General features: G+C 37.3%; 1 non-coding gene across 1 annotated transcript; it reads left to right on the forward strand.

Moving 5' to 3' along the window:
* Positions 1-6949: 6949 nt before the first annotated feature.
* LOC127108534 (small nucleolar RNA R71) lies at positions 6950-7057 on the forward strand. Its single transcript, XR_007796066.1, has one exon. It is a non-coding gene; the product is annotated as a small nucleolar RNA R71 (small nucleolar RNA).
* The last annotated feature ends 3411 nt before the right edge of the window (positions 7058-10468 follow it).

Here is a 10468-nt window from a genome sequence, read left to right on the forward strand (position 1 = left end):
TCCAACGTTTACAGATTGCCTCTATAACTTGTCTTTACAATTGTTTTTCCTGAAATGGTTCTTTATATAAACTCTAAGTGTTTAATTTTTTTATATGTGTATGACTTAGTCAAAAAGCTTTTTAGGAGCTAATTTATATATTTCTACTTTGATAAAACTTTTTATGGGATGTGTAAATATATCGTGGGTTACTTGTAAAACTTAGATTAATAGGCCCACGACCTTAGCTATGACAACCAGAGCTCGATCGAAGGTTTCACCCTATGATTCCTGATCTAGTGCTTTCCGAAATCATTTAAGTCATATATCCCTAATGGATCTTTGACCTAGTGTCATCGTAGAACTCGGTGAGTTCCATACATGGAGAAGTCGGAGAGCCCTAGTGGGGTTTTGACCTATTGAAGCTCTGTTTTAACCACTCTCATGCTTGGTCTTATTCTTAGATTTATGATACCTCGTGTAGGTTTTGAGTATTGTGGTGATCTGGGTTCTATTACTGGATTCCTTCAGAGTACTCTGATTAAATAAGACTTGGTTAGCCCCAAGCCATTGAAGTCGGGTTCACACACCCTGGTCGAGATATATGTATAATAATGATTCTTAATGACGATCTGTCTTAATCAGACCACAGTGACTCCGACTAGACACATGTATCTTAACGCGTCCTTGAGGGTCCTAAATACATTACATTTACCATAAGTATGTTATTTAAGTTATTTTAATATAGGTTTTGCTAACCTATCCAGCGTTTAAAGCCTTGTGGGGGTTGACGTTAAATGGAGGCCATAGGCTTTTATTTTGCATGACCGACGTTCAGAGCTCCATAGGGTTGACGTTAAATGGGGTCAGATTCTTTTATTTTGTATGACTCGACCACAACCGATTACGCTAGAGGCTTCAAGTTTCTTGGACTTCATTTAGGCTAGAGGTTTCAATTTTACTTATCCCAGCCGAAGCCGATTATGCCAGAGGACCTATTTTACATGCTTTACATAGTACATTTTCTTTAAGTATGGGTTCCTCATTAAAAACCCTTGCTCATGCAATGGAAAACAGTGTCCTCCCATAATTTTTATTTATGATGTTTATTACATAGACTAGTTAAGATAAAACAAAAGACTAATTACATTCCAGGTCCCAGATATTTCAGTATCCTTTAAATCTTCCAACTTGTAAGCCTCATTATTCATCCTCTGATTGATATGGAAGGATCTTTCCCCATCCAGAACCAACCCACCTTTTTTCTTGAAGTATGCCACCTTCTTTATCATCAGACCTCCTTTGTGATATCCCCTTTGCTTGACTTTGATATCGAACCTCCTGGAAATTCTTAGTGTGGCTGCCAAGTTATCTAGGCCTACCAAGCTAACACCTAAATTCAAAGCACAACGTCCCCAAATCAGCATGTTGATCTCGACCGATATCATGATATTAGCTTCACAAATTGTTGCGAAAGGATTCTCCTGAGTAGTCGAATAAGACATAGTATGGTAGGGACACCAACTTTCATATATGTTCTTGGTCCATACCTTTATGATCTTGTCTTGCTCCTTGCTTATTCCAGACAATATGATTTTGTTTGTTGTTTCTGGTGCTTCCCATCTAATGAAGCGATCGATAGCCCCTAGTAGAAACTTTGTTTGTCTGACTACAACGAGTAATGAGCTCGAAATATTTGGTACCTACTTACAAAGCCTCCATGGTATGCTTAACATGTCATGTATGAGAGGGTGATAACCTATGTTTAAATTGACTTTGATCCTTCCGTCTTCATTCTTCGATATCCTACTGGCATCAATTCGAGTTGTGTGAGATAATTGGATGCCATTATATTTCTTTCTTATATTTTCCCTATTTATCAACTGGTTTTCTGGTAGCTCTTATCTCGGGTCAATATCAACTAAGTTCACCTTTAACTTATCATCTTTAATTGGTTCGTTAGTGTGACTCCTTCTTTTAAGTCTTAGACTATCTTTATCATATTTCCTTATTATTCCTAGATCACCCTTCATTATTCCTACTTGACTGTCTTCTAGAGGATACTTTAACGTGAGGTATAGAGTGGACAATGTCGCCTCCAGAGCATTGAACGAGGTCCTATCAATAATAATGTTATATGGGGACGCATTATTCACAATTATATACCTTACCTGGATACTTTTCGCATGGTCTCTACTGCCAAAAGTTGTCATTATGGGTAAATTCACTAGCACTTGTACATGCTCTCTAGAGAATCCCACCAAACTACCTTTAAATGGTAGCAGCTCAGTGTTATCAAAATTCATTCCCTTGAATGCATCCCAATATAGAAAATCTGTTGAACTTCCTGAATCTACCAAAACTCGCTTTACACTCCAGTCACAGATCTGAACTTTAATCACCTTGGTATCGTTTTCATGAGACAACACTCCTTCCGAGTTTCTTCTGGAGAAACTGATCATGATTGGGTCCTCCTCCCCCCTGAAGGAGGATTTTGTTCAATGTGCATCACTGATAGGGCATATCTTTTTCTAGCCGAATTGGTTTCTACTCCTCCCGTGAATCCCCCTCCTATGGTATTGAGAGGTGGTCAGCTACCACATTCTCGGTCCCTTTTTTGTCTCGGATTTCCATATGGAATTCTTGCAATAATAGGATCCATCGAAGTAATATGGGTTTTGCGTCCTTTTTCATTAACAGGTATCTTATGGTCGTGTGATCTATGTATATAATGATTTTGGTTCCTACCAAGTAAGAACTGAATTTGTCTATTGCAAACACTACAACTAAAAGTTCTTTTTTAGTATGGCATAATTCATTTGAGCAGCATCTAAAGTTCTGCTCGCATAATATATAACATGAAGTTTCTTATATTTATGATGTCCTAAAATAACACCTACGACATAGTCACTAGCGTCGCACATAATCTCAAATGGTTGACTCCAATCAGGAGGTTGCATGATAGGTACAAATATTAGTGCTTGCTTAAGAAGATTAAATGATTCTAGGCATTTTACATCGAACATGAAATCGGCTTCTTTCATCAGAAGACCAGTTAATGGTTTAGTAATCTTAGAGAAGTCTTTTATAAAGCATCGGTAAAAACTCGTGTGTCCAAGAAAGCTTCTAATTTCTTTAACTGTTTTAGGTGGTTGAAGATTTTCAATAACCTCAATTTTTTCTTTATCAACCTCAATTCCTCTTTCAGACTCTATGTGTGTAAGGACTATGCCTTCCCTCACCATGAAGTGGAATTTCTCCCAATTAAGTACTAGCTTGACTTTAGTACAGCTTTTCTAAGTTAGCTAGGCACCATTCAAAAGTGGATCCGCATACAGAGAAATCGTCCATAAAGACTTCCATGATATCATCTAGGAAGTCTGTGAATATTTCCATCATACATCGCTTAAAGGTTGCAAGAGCATTGCATAGTCCAAATGGAAATTTTCGGTAGGTGAAAGTTCCATAGGAACATGTGAAATTAGTTTTCTCTTGGTCATCTGGATGAATTGGAATTTGGAAAATTCCTGAGTAACCGTCTAAATAACAAAAACAAGAGTGTCTAGCTAAACGTTCAAGCATTTGATCAATGAATGAAAGGGGAAAATGATCCTTCTGAGTTGCTTTATTTAGCTTCCTATAGTCTATACACATACGACATCCAGTATCTACTCGTTTGGCTACAGACTCTCCTTTTTCATTATTAACAACCGTTAGCCCTCCCTTTTTAGGTAAAACGTGCATTTGGCTAACTCATTGACTGTTGAAAATCGGATAGATTATTCCTGTAAGAACAAAAATTGTTCTACAATAGATTCCTTGATTTTGATGATAACAAAGGATGAAACCAAAAATGGCACTCTAACGAAAAGTTTCTAAGTGTGCAGGGTTCTAAGGAAAGAAGGAAGAAATCTGATGACGTCATCAGATACAGAACCAGATCAGATACAAAACAGCAAATGATCAGAAGCATCTGAAGTAGAAACACGTTCAAGAAAGTCTAACTCTGAGCAAAACAGCAAAGTATCAGAAGCATCTGAACATGAAGTAAGCTCTAGAAGTTCTGACTCTGATCAACGCTATCTCTAAACTCCAGAACTTATCAGCGCTATCTGAAGAATCCATCAGAACTCAAAAGAGATCAACATCAGAAGCAAGACTCCAAGACTCTCAGATACACGAAGACTCTGATCATAAAATTGCTAATTATGAAAGAGTAACGTTAAAGTCAAGTAAAGATTTGCAAATGGATTTCCTAATACAAAAAGAGACGTTAATCTCCAATTTCAATAAAGAAGATACTATATGTGGTAAGTAGTCATTTCAAGGAGAGAAAGTTATCCTGCAGAAGCTATTTATGTTATGGCGTAAATTCATCTTATTACTCATCAGTTTCAACTACTACCTCACTGATCTATATAAAGGACTGCAAATCAACTTTCAGCATATACATACAAGGAAAAATTATACTGAAACATCAACGCTCAAGAAAAACACTCTTGCTCTCAAAATCTTCACGAAGCTTTTGCTTATAACGTGAATCACTTTGTTCTTACTATTGTAATATTAGCTTATCTTAGAAGCACTCTAGATTACATAAATCTTTCATCTATTGTTTGTTGATTTCCTCAAGTGACTCTGTGTAGTCTGTATACTTGAGAGGACTAAGAGATTTTTCTCTTAGACGTTGTTTGTAATCTTTCAAGATTAGTGGATTAAGTCCTTGTTGAAGGCGAAATCACCTCGGCCGGGTGGACTGGAGTAGCTTTGTGTTATAAGCGAACCAGTATAAAATCCTTGTGTGATTTTCATTTTGAAAAGCGCTTATTTTTCCAAACAATTCAAACCCCCCCCCCCCCCCCCTTTCTTGTTTTTCTCACCTTCAATTCCAGCATCGAGTAATTTAAGTACTTCTTTCCTAACCACATCACTCATGATAGGGTTAATCCTCATATGGTGTTCTCTAGAGGTTTTTGAATCCTTCTCGAGCATAATCATGTGCATGCACACGAAGGGGCTTATTCCCTTTAGATCAGAAATGTTGTATCCTAAGGTTATGGGATATTTATTCAATACCCTCAAGAGTTTTTCCATTTCCTTTCTATTAAGATTGGCACTAACTATGATCGGGAGATCAATTTTTTTATCAAGAAACTCATATATTAGGTTTTTAAGTAATATTTTAAGTTCCACGGATGGCTGCTTAGGGCTTGGCATAGGATATGGTGTAAGTTCTAAACACTCCCTAAGACTGACATCTTGATAGGGTCTAAGGAACACATCATCTTCTAATAGAGGTGGTGCTGGAATCATTATGAATTCAGTACTCAAATGTGTTTCTGAGTCCAGTTCTTTCAAACATTCATCAATAATATCCATAAAACAGCATGTATCATCTATTGATGGGGCCTTAATAAATTGGGAAAGAATAAACTCAATTTTCTCTTCTCCTACCTCAAATGCCAACTTCCCTCGTTTTACATCTATTATCGCACCAACGGTGGCTAAGAAAGGTTGTCCTAAGATGATGGATATATTAGAATCTTCCTTTATATCCATTACTATGAAGTTAGTAAGGATATAAAATTTACCAATTTGAACTAGAATATTTTCCAGCATTCCCACAGGATATTTAACTGAACGATCTTCCAATTGAAGTGACATTCTAGTAGGTCTCAAGTCTCCTAACTTTAGTTTTTCCCATATGGAAATAGGCATTAGACTGATACTAGCTCTGAGATTGCATAATGCCTTGTTGATGACAAACTTGCCTATGACACAAGGAATAGAAAAACTTCCAGGGTCTTTGAATTTAGGTGGCATGTTTTTTTAGATAATGGCACTGCATTCTACAATGAGTGAAACTGTCTCGTCATCCTAAAGTTTATTTTATTTGACATGATCTCTTTTAGGAACTTAGCCTACGAAGGCATTTGAGTAATAGCCTCAGTGAAATGTATAGTGACATAAAGTTGTTTTAGGAGCTCAATAAATTTCTTAAACGGACCCTCATTCTTGGATTTGGCTAGTCTTTAAGGGTATGGTATTTTTGGTTTATAGGGAGATGGAGATATATAAGGTTTCTCTTTCTCGACATCCTCCTTAGTAGTAGGTGTAGTCTCCTCACTAGTTGTTTTACTCACTTGATCTCCCTCGATGGCCTTTTCAGGTTCCTCCTTTACTCTCTCATACATCATAGGATTTTCAACTCTTGAATCTATGGGTCCATCCAATTTTCTCCCACTTTGTAGTGTGATAGCGTTTGCATGGCCTTTAGGGTTTGGTTAAGGTTGGCTTGGAAATGTGTCAGTAGGAGCAACAATGACTACTTGTTGTTGGGATACTTGAGTTATTTGAGTTTCAAGCATCTTGTTATGAGTAGCCATGACATCGACCTTGGTTGCCAATTGTTTCACCAGCTCATTGGTATGAACGTTTTGGTTCATGAATTCTTTGTTATGCTGGGTCAGGATGCAATAAAGTTTTGCATCATTAGTTCTAGATTTGATTTTCTAGGAGCAGAGCTTTTTGGAAATTTTAAGAGTTATAAGGTGGAAGACTAGGCGCAAACAATGCATAATTGACTTGGTTTGGCGTGGTTTCAGTCAAGATTTGACAATCAGTGGCCGCATGTCCTTGGACTCAACAAATATCGTAGTTCAGGGCTATAACAACTACAATGGCTGGAGTGGTTATAGTTAAATTGTTGATATTTTGGGTAAGTGCCTCGACTTTAGCATTTAAGTGATCAAATCCATTGACTTCGAACATTCCTCCTTTCTGTTGGGTTTTCTCGACTTGAACTCTTTCAACTCCCCATTGGTAATGATTCCGAGCCATGTTTTTGATAAGTTGGTAGGCTTCCTCAAAGGGTTTGTTCATTAAGGCTCCGCCAACAGTATCATATATAGTCATTCAGGTGTTACATAGCATACCATTGTAGAAAGTGTCAATGATAAGCCACTGTTCTAATCCGTGATGAGGATATAGTGTTATCATATCTTTATATCTTTCCCATGCATCAAAAAGTGATTCTCCTTCAGTCTGTCTAAACGTAGTTATATGATTTCTTAACACTTCCATTTTGCTTGGTGGAAAATATTTTGCTAAGAATACTTTCTTGAGTTCATTCTAAGTGGTAATTGAGTTCGCGGGAAGAGACTGTAGCCAGGCTCTGGCTCTATCTCTTAGGGAAAATGGAAATAAACGTAGTCTAACGGCTTCTGGATTTGCACCACTACTCCTTAATGTGTATTCATACTATACAAACACTGATAAATGAAGATTCGGGTCCTCAGTGGGATTTCCAGAGAACTGATTTTGTTGCACGATTTGCACCAGAGATGGTTTCAGCTCAAAAGAGTTTGTCTGGATTGCAGGTGGAACAATGCTTAAATGCGGTTTGTCCTGAGATAGAATTGCATAGTCTTTGAGTGGGTGGTTATTAGATTCAGCCATGGGTTCAAATATGGATCCAAGTTCATGTATTCGGTGTTTTAGATGAATGTAACACTCGATTTCAGGGATTGATCGTTCTAACTGCTCTTTGTGAGAGCGAGTGTTGGGTATACAACCGAAAAAAATAAAATAAAATGATTTAATCTATATGGCGCAACAATTGAGTTACGATGTTGATTAAATAAAAAATCCCCAACAACAGCGCCAAAAACTTGATGTTCTTCCCGTGTGTTAGCTTATCCGCAAGTGCACGAACTTTATCAAAGTAATATAAAAGATATTGAACCCACATATATTTTTTATTAAACTTAATCGCTATCAACTGTTGCTATGTAAATTTAAGGCTAATCGAATTTGTTTGTTTTGAGAAGGAAATTTAAAACAAGAAAATAAAAGTTGGCTATTTAGAATAATGATAAAAACGAGACCAAAATTCAATTTCAGTCGCACCTCTAGGACTCAATAAATTCTTTGGTGTTCGTTTTGTTTCTTAAAATGTTTTTCGGAAGAAAATATCAACTTAAAAACACTGCTGAATTTCGTGCAGCCCGTGTTGTGTTTCGAAACCGTAAATGCTTTGATGTCGCTCACTCAGTTACAATTTTGAAACAATTTTTGAAAACCAATAAATCTTAATTAATCACTAAAGTGATGTTGCTGTTTTTAGATAATTAAATCCAATTTTTATGTTCAAGCATTGGTCTCACATTATCGCACTATTGACCAGTACCTAGGTGTTTTTGCTTTCGTGCAAAACCTTTTTGATTTTAAAACTAAAAAACAGAACCTGAAAAACTGATTAATATTGAAATTTTATGCCAAACTAATTTACCGAGTCCCGTCGAAATGACGGTCCTCACATCCAGACTCTATGAATTTAGCCGGACATGGTTACGGAAATAGTCATGCAGTTATAATGTTTAACTCAAACAGGGACATGATAAATACTTTAAAAATAAATATAGCAAGGAATTAAAACAAGAACTCATAACAACACCAATGGAAATAAAATATTAAAACAGAGCAATATCAAATGAAATAAAAACGATAAGGCATGAATTGTAAAAGACTTAAAATAAAAGCTAAAAAGTAAAGAAATTGTAATTTAAATGAACCTAAAACGTAAATCAGGAAATAAATTGAATTAAACTTTAAATGACGGCAAGATAGTTTGATCCAAGCACACAACAAAAGCCTAAAAACACTAAGGTGTAGTAGTTCCTTGATATGAGAAAGCTACTACTTTACAATGGTGAGTTTCTACTTAAAACTAAAAAAATGAACTTGCACAATACTCTCATATTACTGGAATACTTGGATGCCCAAAAAATCTAATGGAACTACCTATTTATAATATTACAGGTGCAGAAATTCAGGTCCAAACATGTGGAAGTCGTGGGAGGAAAATATGGTGGAATGAGGGAAGACTATGTATTTTATGTTGTTATTTTCCAGTACTCGAAGTACATGGCGGGCGCCACGCACTGTGGTGGTCGCCACAAGTAAAATTTGGATATCATGGCCAAATGGAAATGTGTGGTGAGTGCCATGGCCCCTGTGGCGGGTGCCATGGCCTTTGACTCCATATCTTTTGCTCCTTTTCTCTCTCTGGTGGACCCCATGACTACCTAGTCACGGCTAGTACCATGGCAGGCGCCACGGAGGGTACCACTTGTGTATTTTTCCCATTTTTTCTTCGTTTGTGTCATTTTTGTCCGATTTCTTCGTGCATTGACTTCCATTTGTAAAGTACCTACAACATACACAACTACTAGCATAACACTATAAAGTATGGTATAATGAGACTAAAACGTACGTAAATCGAGTCAAAATGAGTTATGTATTTTAGTGTTATCAGGTATTTAGTGTATGACATGTTATCCTGACTTCGCGTACTTCTTATGTATTCTTTCCTTTCTTCTATGCAGAGTTTTCCGAATTTGGGTCCTCTCGGGGAGGACTTCTCTTTCCGGGATGACCTCCCACATTTTTAACATACGATAATAACTTACCTCTCTGAATTAAGATTTCAATTTATTTCTTTAACTGATGATTATTTTTTGTGTGGTATCCTCGAAGTTCATGGTATGTACACCATGCGCTCTCGTCTTTTCCCATCACAATATGCACCCCCTTTTGATGTCCCTGTATGGGGAGCAACTTGAGGTGATAAACTTCTCTTACAATATCTTGACATCTGGAATTTAGTGGCGTCTACTCCTGGTCTTTTTCAAATGGTCTTTGGGATGGTCTCGTTATTGGCCGATCGCTGGGTCCATGCTTAAAGTATTCCTTCTTATGCTGAGATCCTTCTTCCTTGGACCGCACTTTTTCTTTTGCATCCCGGGATCTTTTTTCCATGTTACTTTCCTCTCCTTTGATGTAGCATTCCGCTCGGGTGATAACCTCATCCATGTCGGATGTCGACTTTTGTACTAAAGATTCATTGAACTGTCCGACTTTGAGGTCGTGCTGAAATGCTCCGACGAACATTTCCTAATTCGGATGAGATACCTTAATTGTTTCTTCATTGAATCTTATCATATATTCTCTAAGAGATTCCAAGTGTCCTTTTCAGATGTTAAATAAACTGGTAGTCGACACTTTCCTATGCTTACTTACCGAAAAGTGTTGTACCACTTTCTTGGTTAAGTATTGATAACTGGTGATCGAGAACTTGGGTAGACGCACTTTACTTGAGTGAGTCGGAAGCCCCTACTATTACCATTTGGTTATTGATTTCAATAATATGCTCATGTGGATCAGTTTTACCATTGAAAGATACTAGCAACGGTGGCTTGAAGTTCTCCGGGACTTGATCATCCCAGATAGATTTGGATAAAGACTGAGAATTCAGAGGATCTTCCTCGGCATCCCCTTCCTGAAGACTTTGTGTTTGCAAAACTTGGACACTGTCTTGCAAGGTTTCATTTTGTTGACAAAGTGCTTCCACCACTGCGAGCAATTGAGTTATATCTGGTGGCGGAGGTGGATCGCTTCGGATTGGATATGATCCTGACACCGTCCAACT

Source organism: Lathyrus oleraceus, chromosome 7, assembly GCF_024323335.1.
Source record: "Lathyrus oleraceus cultivar Zhongwan6 chromosome 7, CAAS_Psat_ZW6_1.0, whole genome shotgun sequence".
NCBI lineage: Eukaryota > Viridiplantae > Streptophyta > Magnoliopsida > Fabales > Fabaceae > Lathyrus > Lathyrus oleraceus.